This window comes from Delphinapterus leucas, chromosome 20 (assembly GCF_059928025.1).
Source record: "Delphinapterus leucas isolate spDelLeu-1000000601 "Yukka" chromosome 20, BTC_Dleu_Yukka2, whole genome shotgun sequence".
Taxonomy (NCBI): Eukaryota; Metazoa; Chordata; class Mammalia; order Artiodactyla; family Monodontidae; genus Delphinapterus; species Delphinapterus leucas.
Genome location: NC_143148.1, coordinates 40040532 through 40050394, shown reverse-complemented (window position 1 = coordinate 40050394; position 9863 = coordinate 40040532).

The following is a 9863-nucleotide window of genomic DNA, read 5'->3' as shown; positions in this document are numbered from 1 at the left end:
TAGGAAAACCTAATGAACCGTATTTCTGCCAGGTGACCAAAGTTAATACCAACAGTGATGTCATGTTGAGAACTTGTGGTCTTGATGTGATATGAGAAAAATGGTACTTTGCAGTCTTCCTCCCCCAAACACGTAACACCAGTGTAATCATGAGAAAAATATCAGAAAACTCTCAATTAAGGAACATTTTTGAAAGCATCTCGACAGGACTTCTCAAAGATATTAAGGTCATCAAAAACAAGGAAATCCTGAAAAACTGTCACAGCCAAGAGGAGCCTAAGGAGAAACAATAAGTAGATATAATGTGGTATCCTTAGTGACCCTGGGACATATAAAAGACATTAGGTTAAGAAAAAAATAAGGAAATCTGAATAAAATACGGGTTTTAGTTAATAACAATGTATCGATATTGCTTCATGAATTGTCACAAACGTACAATACCAATGCACATTAAGGGAAACTTGGTGTGGGGTATATAACTCAATACCATCTTAACAAAATTTGGGTAAATTTAAAACTGTTCTAAAATGAAAGTTATTTATAAAGAGAACAATGATTAAAGTCATTATATATTTCCTTCAAGAGTGTTTTCCTATTTATTTTATACACATTTAAATTGATTTTGTTTGTACTTATATAATCTGGGTTTTTTTTCAATTATTTTAGACATAGGCATTTTCCCTCATTATAAAAAACCTTTTATTTAAATCATTGCAATTACAGCAAAAATTATGTATGAAGGTCCCATAATTTACTCAATCTCTATTACTGTATATTTAAAGTATTTAGAGTCTCTATTTATAAAACACTTTCCACACAGTAGAGTATTTCTAAAGGATTCGATATCTGTGGAATTTTCCACTAGTTTTCAAGGATGAGTATCAGCCATGTGGTCATTCCAAGGGCACAGAGTAGGAAACAGTGCTATATGCTAAACACAATGTTTCTCACATTCTCAGATAAGACTGGCCTGCAGATCCTGTTAGTTAAAACGTAGATTCTGATTCAGTGGATCTGGAATGTGGCTTGAGATTCTCCATTCCCAGCAAGCTCCGAAGTGATGCCAGGGCTGCTGAGCCATGGACCACAAACTTGGAATGGCCAGGCTGTAAAGAGCACCGTGCCTGGATCCAAGTGAGCTGGATTTTCTGCTTTACCATTTCTCTCTCTCATGTGACCTTCAAGAATCACATGGTATTTGAGAAACACATGCCCCACCCCCCACCCCCAACCTCATTCTACTTTCCTCCCCTGGCTGTTATGAATCAGATCATGGATGTAAAAGCTCCCTGTGAACTATGAAACACCTAGTATAAGTATGTTTGAGCTCTCTCTTTCTCTCTCTCTCTCTCAATGGAAAGCTCACTGTACAAAGCCCCCCACATTGCACATTGCACTTTTGTAAAAGTGTCTCAAACGCAAAAATGGCAACATTAGCAACTAAGACACACATGAAATGGCTGTAGCACCATTAAGGTTCTTACAGTCCCCCTTGCCAAGGGTCAGACCGTTTAAACCTCATTAGGACTGATATCATTAACGGAAGGAGTTCGGGAGACATTAAGTAGCAATAAAACCTGAGCCTTGTTTTCAAGGAAATTGACACTCTTAGCAGAGCTGGGCAGGGTACCAGTAGGTAGGAATGGTGGAATCATCATTAAGCAGGAGCAAGTCAATCACACCGAAGACGGCAGGCAAACCTTGTATTTTCCTAGAAATGGATGCTCTCAGCAGCATGTTCCCATCAGGGGCCCATGACAGTATTCTCACCAAAATAAAATGGCATGTTGGGGTTTGCATTTTGGTCCCTGGGGTGTGTGTCAAGTAACATGAGATCCAAGAGATATAAACTCAAGACAGATCCAGTGTAATAATCTAACAATGAGGAAAACACACTTGATTTCGTTTATTTAATTGACTGGAAATTAATCAAACAAATTAATATGACTTTTTACCTTATTATCTTATTATGAAGGCTTTGTCAGGGCTGATGGATGGATTAATACATAAGTGAAAAAATAAGTGAATTATAAGTGAAAGAGTGAGTGAATAAGGGTTTGACAGACCCAATCACTTTGAATTTGGTGAATAATGTAATTACATTTTTAACATGCCAGAAGCTCCATTAAACCTAAGGTTTCTAACAAGTGTATGAAGAACTCTAAAGCTAACGAAAAGCAGGCAAATCAAATGCACCTACATGCATACTCTGAAACTGGGAAAGGAAAGAGAAAAACAGCAAAAGACTAGATCGAAAAATCGGTGAGGGCAGGAACCAAGCCTATCTTATTCGTGTCTATATGTCCAGCACCAACTACAATTCCTGACACACAATGGGCACTGAATAAATATTGCTGAATGAATGAATGAGAAGGTGATTGCAGCAATTCTGCTAAGACTTTAAAGTGGATGAGAATCACTTGTGGGGTACGCACGAAGCCTCCATTTCTAAAAATTCTGATTCTGTGTGTATGCGGTGGGTCCAAGATATTTACTTCTTCAATGAACTATCCCTAGATGACTCAGATACAGGTGAGCCACACTGAGAAACCCCAACCAATTCTTTATAAAGTTATTTCCAGGTGCCCAAAGAGGCACTAGACATGCCATATGACATTCTGATGCAAACAGTGTAATAGCTCAGTATCAAAACCAGAGCTTTGATTTCCAGTTCAAGACTGCCTCTGTAATGCTAAAGTTGCTAGACCATTGGCTGAATAGATAATTCTGCAAACAAGTTACACTTCAAACGACACTGTATGTTCAGAGATTTCTGCGTCCCACCCTTTCCAAGACATTGGTTAGTACAGTTGTTCTCAGTCCTAGGTCAACATTAGAACCACTGGATGGAGGGATGGCTGAGGCATATCATAAGCCAGCAAATCCACAAATCTGAAGACAGGGCTCAGGGGTCAGTAGGTAGGATGGGTGTCCTCGATATAACCAGCTGGAAGACCCTGGCTCTTCAGCACCTGTGCCACATTCAGTAAAATCTCACACAACCCCTCTGAACGCCCTCCTCACCATTGGCTGTTTTATTCTCTGAAATATGCTGGACTCAAAACATTTTCTATCCTGAATTCTGGTTAAAATCAAGGGAAAAGCTCACTGCATTAAAATAAACCAGAGCAGAAATAAACCAGGAAAGAATCCATCTCTGAAATTGTAGTTTCATGTCATTTACTTTTATTTAATAATTTAGTTTGGAAAGGCCATGATATGTTTCACTGCCATGCAGCTTGAATTTGGGAAGGGGAGAAGGTTTTGCAAATCTAGTACGTGACCACTGTCTTACTAGCCTGTCGCTGAAATGACCCCGTTGGCTGAGCTGGTATCCTCAGGTGAGAGAGGTTCATTCCCAAATACATACCTCCCTTACTGAGTTAAAAAAAAAAAAAAAAAGTATGTGCTTTATATATTGCCTATGCTCCAAAACAGATTAAGAAAAGTTCTTAAATGTAATTCTATATATATAAGAGAAACATACATTGGAAGTAGGTGAAGACAATGAAACAAAGAGAAGCAAGGGCACACCCACAAAATGAAGCCAAGTATGAGTCTATGTCACGATCTTCTTTCCCCAGGACTCCCTGAGGCTCCCAGGGCCTCCCCAGTCTCCCTAGTACTATCAGCCTGCATGGTCTTCTGATGCTGATTTCATCATGCTGATCCCACCCCTTCCCACTGACTCACCGCACCCTGTTCCCAGCCTAGCATTTCTGCCCTGGCAGTGTTCCTCCAGCTTTGGCACGCACAGGAATCTCCTGGAGAGCTTGTTAAAATCCCAGATTGCTGGGCACCTCTTCCTGAGTTTTTCATTCAGCAGGTCTGGAGTGGAGCCTGAGAAGGTGCCTTTCCCACAAGTTTCCAGGTGATGCTGAAGCTGTGGGTCTGGGGACCACAGTTTGAGACCCAGTCCTCTTATGGTTTCCAATACAACATGCACTCTTTGGATCAGGACAATGTATTTCCTCTGACTTGCATGCAGTTCTGGCTTCTCCCTTCTTCTTTAGGTCTGTTTAGCAAGATTCTCTCCTGAGCCTCTAAGCTCCTACTACAATGCCCTTCACCCAGTTTCTTAAGCAAGCCGTCCTTCCTTCTCCCACACATGCAGTTCCCTCTCACCACTAACCTCGTCTCACAACCCTTGCCCACCCCCATCTCCAATGCCCTCTTTGTCTAGTTAACTCATGTTTCATTTCCACAGGGAAGCCCTTGATTTAAATCAGGTTGTTCTATACTCCCACACAAGCCTATTCCTTTTCTCTACAATACTCATCTCAACTGGTAACTATTCATTCATCAGTGCAACCTGTGGATTAATGTCCTTCTCCTCCTCTACACTCCAAGCCCCATGAGAATGAGAGCTGTTCTTGGTTTTGTGCACTGATTTATCCTGAGGTCCTGGTGTTACTGAACTAGGTTTTTCTAGCCCCATGTGCAGCAGGCCAAAACACCAAGGTTTACAGCAAAGAGAGGGCTTATTCACAAGGCAGCCAAGCCAGGAGATGCGAGAACAAGTCTCAGATCTGCCTCCCCAAAGGCAATGGGCTCAGGGTATTTCTGGGATAAAGAAGCATTATGGTCTGAGGCATGGGGAGTGTGGGAAAAGGTGGCTGGAAAAAGGTGTGGTAATCATCATTCTTTTCTGGTGCAACTAAGCTATAGGCCTCTGCACATTCAAAAATGGAGGTGCTTAGCATGATCTGAGTGTGGAGTTTCTGGCCTCTGACATCAAAATGTCACATAGTGGACAATGGCAGTCTCAGAAAGAGGGTTGATGGTCCTGTCCAGTCTTAACTGGCTCAGCTCCAACTAGACACAGCTGACTCCAAGTTCCTGGAAAACAACTTGGGCACTCATCTCACTGTTTAGGCTACCTGCTGCCTGGAGGACATGCAAATCTTTTGTGGCAACATTTAAAATGACCTGGATTAGTGAAGGCAGGTTAATGGATTTAACTGATGATTACCCACTGTTTCACTAGCACACTACTTGGGACAGAGGAAAGCCATTTACTTTTAGTGGCATAAGACTGCATATACTTGATAAAGTTGACCTCGCATTTAGCTCTAACTTTCTAGCCACAATGTAAAAAATTAAAATTAAAATTAAAAAATGCTATTCACAGTCTATGTTACCCATAAGTTTCAAGGAAATCAATTGTTCGGAGCTATTACAACCATCTCTGATTCTCTGATTCTTACACTGGGGTGGGGTTGCATGTAACCCAAACCTGCTGGTCAAAAGCAACAGAACATGCATTGATGTCAGTCCAACTGCAAACCCAGTAATCAGGGTCTTGGCTCCTGCCTCTCGCTCAGTGCCCAGCGTGGGCTGGGGGAAGACTTCCAGAGCATGCCATGGTGCTGATGGGTGGACACAATGGGATATTCTGCAGGTACACTGCTGATGGCTGATGCTCTGGTTTAATCCAGAGTTGACTTCGAGCCCTCAGAGGAATAGGTGGATTCTACATACTCCAGGCCATAGTCCAAGAATATTGTTTCTCTCGGCAAAACCTTTGAAAACTTGGATATCACCAGTGTGTTTAAGATTTCAATCCCTGGCAAGGATAGTTTGGGTGGGTTCCATTAAAGAGTGAAACCTTATGCTTTACAAACCAATCTAGATGAGGAATCTGAACCTTAGACAAGCTGCCCGGGGCCTCCTGGAATAGCCAGGGTCACATCTATGATCATTTTAATACTCATATTCTGGCCTCCCTGATCTGTAAGCCTATAACTTTCAGGCTCCAAATCTGTTACAGGAAACTGCGATGGAGGCACAAAGATTCGTGCAGTGGAAGCATGTAGGCTGAACATGGATCACAGCAACCTGAGTTCAAATCCTGCCTGCGACAATGGCCTGCTATATCTCTTGGAGTAAATTATCTAAACCTTCTCTAACCACCAGTTTCCTCAACTGGAAATGTTAAATGTGTTTTTAAAAGATTAGGGATAAATAAGATAATGTATGTAAAGTGCCCAGCTTATGAAGTATAATAAATGTTAGGTTTTTTTGTTTGTTTTTGTTTTGTCTTCCATGACTCACGATTTTGATCAGCTATTATTTTAAGAAACCCAAAGCTTGACATACTACCACAAAATGATGTCACAGGAATTTTCATTTGTGAAGCAAAGCAGATTTGAGGTCAGGCTAAGCTGGGCTATCAGCCTTTGTTCTTGTTCCCTCTAACGCCTTGAGAAAGATGCAGTGGATGCTTTTTTTAAAACACTAAAATAGAAAAAAGTGACTCCCCAGGGCCTAGTGGATGACAGAGCCTGAAAGAATCAGGCTGCCTATTGCTCTCAGCCAGGTGGTGGCAGGGAAAGGCACCTGGGGCCCACCTCAGAGGCTTTTGTTCACAGCTGAGTCCTGCAACCAAGGGTGCTCATGAACACCTTGTAATTCAGGTATTAACCTGGTGTGCTCAGCTGCCAGATCTCTCCCCAGTGGTTTCTGCAAAGAGTTTTAAGTTTGTCAGCTCATTTTTCACTTGCAGCATCTAACTCGGGAAATGGCAAATGGGCTTGGGCTGCCCCCAAACTCTGATTAGCATACGGAGCACTTCTTAACAGAATTTTCCATTTTTAATATTGCTTTGGAGTACCATAGTCAAGCAGCACTCACTCGGCATCAGAAGACATATTTTGGACCTGACTCTGACCATAAAAGGGCATCCAAGGAGAGGGAATGGCATGTGCAAAGTTGCAGAGACAACCGAATGACCTGGGGTATGTAGAAAGAATTTGGAAACTCAGTGTAGCTGCAGCCTTTGGGTTCCTGGGGTGGTGATGGAGAATAAGGGCAGGCAGGGATGTTGGGAAGAGTCATTAAAGGGCCCCTGTTGTTCCAGATTTCTTCTTACTCTCATGAGCCACAAGAAATCAGCTCATGTAGGGCAGACATGGAGGCGTGGGCGCAATCCGATTGTGATTATGAGATGTCGGTCTCACTCTGGTAGGCTTTGTGAAGGATGGAGAGAAGATAATGTGGACACAAGAAAACAAAACACCAGTTGGGAAGCTGTTGAAGTAATCCAGATTTCTAAATTATATATATACATATAATACACATATTGTATTTATATAATACTTATATATTTATATAAAATATATATACTTTTTCCTTACGTGAACATCTTAACCACCTCCTAACCATGCACGAACACACACACACACAGTTTAAATAGAGAAATTACAGTGAGGGTAAATAATAGTTATTAAATTGAGGAGGTGATCCTCCAGAAAAATCAACTGGATGTAGGAAGAAATAGGGCAAGGAGCAGGGTTTCAGTTTGCTGGCTTAACCTGTCTGGGTGGATAAAGAAGTTATCATGAGGAAAGCTCTAAACAAATGCCTTTCCCTCTAGGTTTTGGTTTTGCCATTTGTAAGATTAGCAGATTGGAAGACAGAACTTTACTGAAATAGAGGGAAAATGAGTGATCTCTGTTGCAACCACTATCATGCCCAAGGTGGTCTTCTGGTCAGCAAGCAGCAGCTCTATTTTTGGAAAGAAGTTTGTGGTTTGAATCTGCAGCATGAAGCTCCACATGCAAATATTTAAAAAAGGGTTAATGTTTCAGGACATGTTGCATCTTTGAATACTAGGATGAGAACTTGTGCTTGATGAAATAATTCCATAACATGAGATAGATAACAGATAGATAAATGTGGCTTCTCAGTGGGCCTGGGCTATTTCATTGAAAATTCAACCAAAGACAACATTTCTCAAAATTTGAGTTCTCTGCAACAGGCATCCACGAGCAGGTTCTATATCCTTAGATAATTTACATAAGTTGTCTCAGCGTTCATCTCCTTAACTCTAAAAGGGGTAATTAATACTGATCTCATCAGACTTTAGTGAACCAGAATGAGAGAAAGTGAGTAAAATGACCACCATACAGTTTGATATATAGAAGGGCTCACTTGAAGTTAATCATTCCATCCTTCTGTTTAGAGGATGCAGCCTCATGTAAAGGAGTATCTGAATACTCCTTTGGAATCAAATAAACCTAGAGACTGTCCTATGAACTTGAGTAATTTGAGTTCCCTGAGTCTCAACTCTCTCCTCTGTAAAATGGAGATGGGAGTAGCTACTTTACATGGTTGATGAAATATAGCCAATTTAACATTGTTCAATGTGTGGTAGTAATAAATTGTATCAGCTGTCACTGAATGAGCTTCAACGAAAGCACGGTGTGGTTATGAGAGGTTTGCTCAGACAATTACAACCAATCCAGGAAAGAACTGGAACACTTCCTTTTTAACTAAGTTTACTGATGAATATGTGGGAAAGATGGAGACCTCAGCTCTAAGTAAGTCTCTGAGAAAGAAGTGATGTCTAAATATTATTCTTTTCTGCACAACTTATTATGTAACAAGATCATAACAATTCAATTAACAGTAAACAACACATTTGAGCACTGATCAAATACTATGTGGCAGACACAGTACTTGGTTTCGAAAGTAATAGGAAAAGAAGAAAGAAAATACAAGATCTCACCTGCTTCTCAGGGAAAGTGATCCACAAGCAAATAAGAGTAGGGCACTGAATCAGTCTTTTAGTTAAGAGTACGAACATATGTAGCAATTCACAGACCTATTTCTTAGCTTGCTTTCTTTTCCTTAGGTGACCAATACGTGCCTTTGCAAGGAGTTAATTCCTCAGTTAGGAATGCACCCAACAATTTTGACTACTTGAAGGACTAAATCACAAAGCTAACAGAAGACTGTGCTCTCTAAGAGGCTCACACAGAGACACGAAAAGACCTTGAACATCTATAAAACATGGGCCCTCATCGAGGGAAGCAGAATGCATTTTCTATTTCTAAACAAACTTAATATTTTTCATCTGGAGTTATTTCTATACTGTCAGCAGAAAAAAAATCTTTGCATGTGGTTGTGTATTTATGAGCGAGTTTTATCTCTAAACAGATTTGTAACTAAAAACAGAAATATCTTTTTATGGGAGACAGCTGGTTGGGAGATTAAAGATATACATGGAGAGAGAAAGGGTCTCAAATTAACAAACATTCCTAGACATAGAATGTCTGTGAGTATTAGGAATCTTTCGACTTGTGACCTAAAAAATATCTAATCCTCACCAGTTTCCCAGGATAGATTTCAGCCTCTTTGGCACTTAAAAGAAAAAAAAAAAAAAAAATCTTGGAAAGCCTAGTACAGAGCTATAACTCTCCAAAATCTCAAGGAATCATAGATAACCTACAAATACTATGTGGGGCATAAAATTCCTAAATATGCAGTTCCCTTTATGGGATTCAGAAAAAAAATTAACCAGTCAAATCAGGCCAATTCTGGGCTTACTTTCTCCTTCCTGAAATACAGAAAAAGATGTGCTTCTGAGATTTTGGATTTGATCTCCAAATTTCAAGCCTCTGCCACATGTTTGTGCTGGGAGTGTGCTGTAGTTGCAATAAGGCTATTCTTGGGTTTATGTTCCAAAGGGCACTGATAAACTTGAATTTTAAAACCTTTTTATTGAGGCTGGGTAAAACACTTTGAATCTGGTAAACTAATCCCTAAACTGGATTTATAGGACACCAATGATTAAAATGTCTCTAGTTATTTCTTCCTAGTCCAGCAATGGCTTTTAAAATAAGTAGCCAGCACATAGCACAGGGAGATCAGCTCGGTGCCTTGTGACCTCCTAGAGGGGTGGGATAGGGAGGGTGGGAGGGAGACGCAAGAGGGAGGAGATATGGGGATATATGTATGTGTACAGCTGATTCGCTTTGTTATAAAGCAGAAACTAACACACCATTGTAAAGCAATTATACTCCAATAAAGATGTTAAAATAAATAAATAAAAATAAATAAATAAAAAGGCAAAAGCAAAA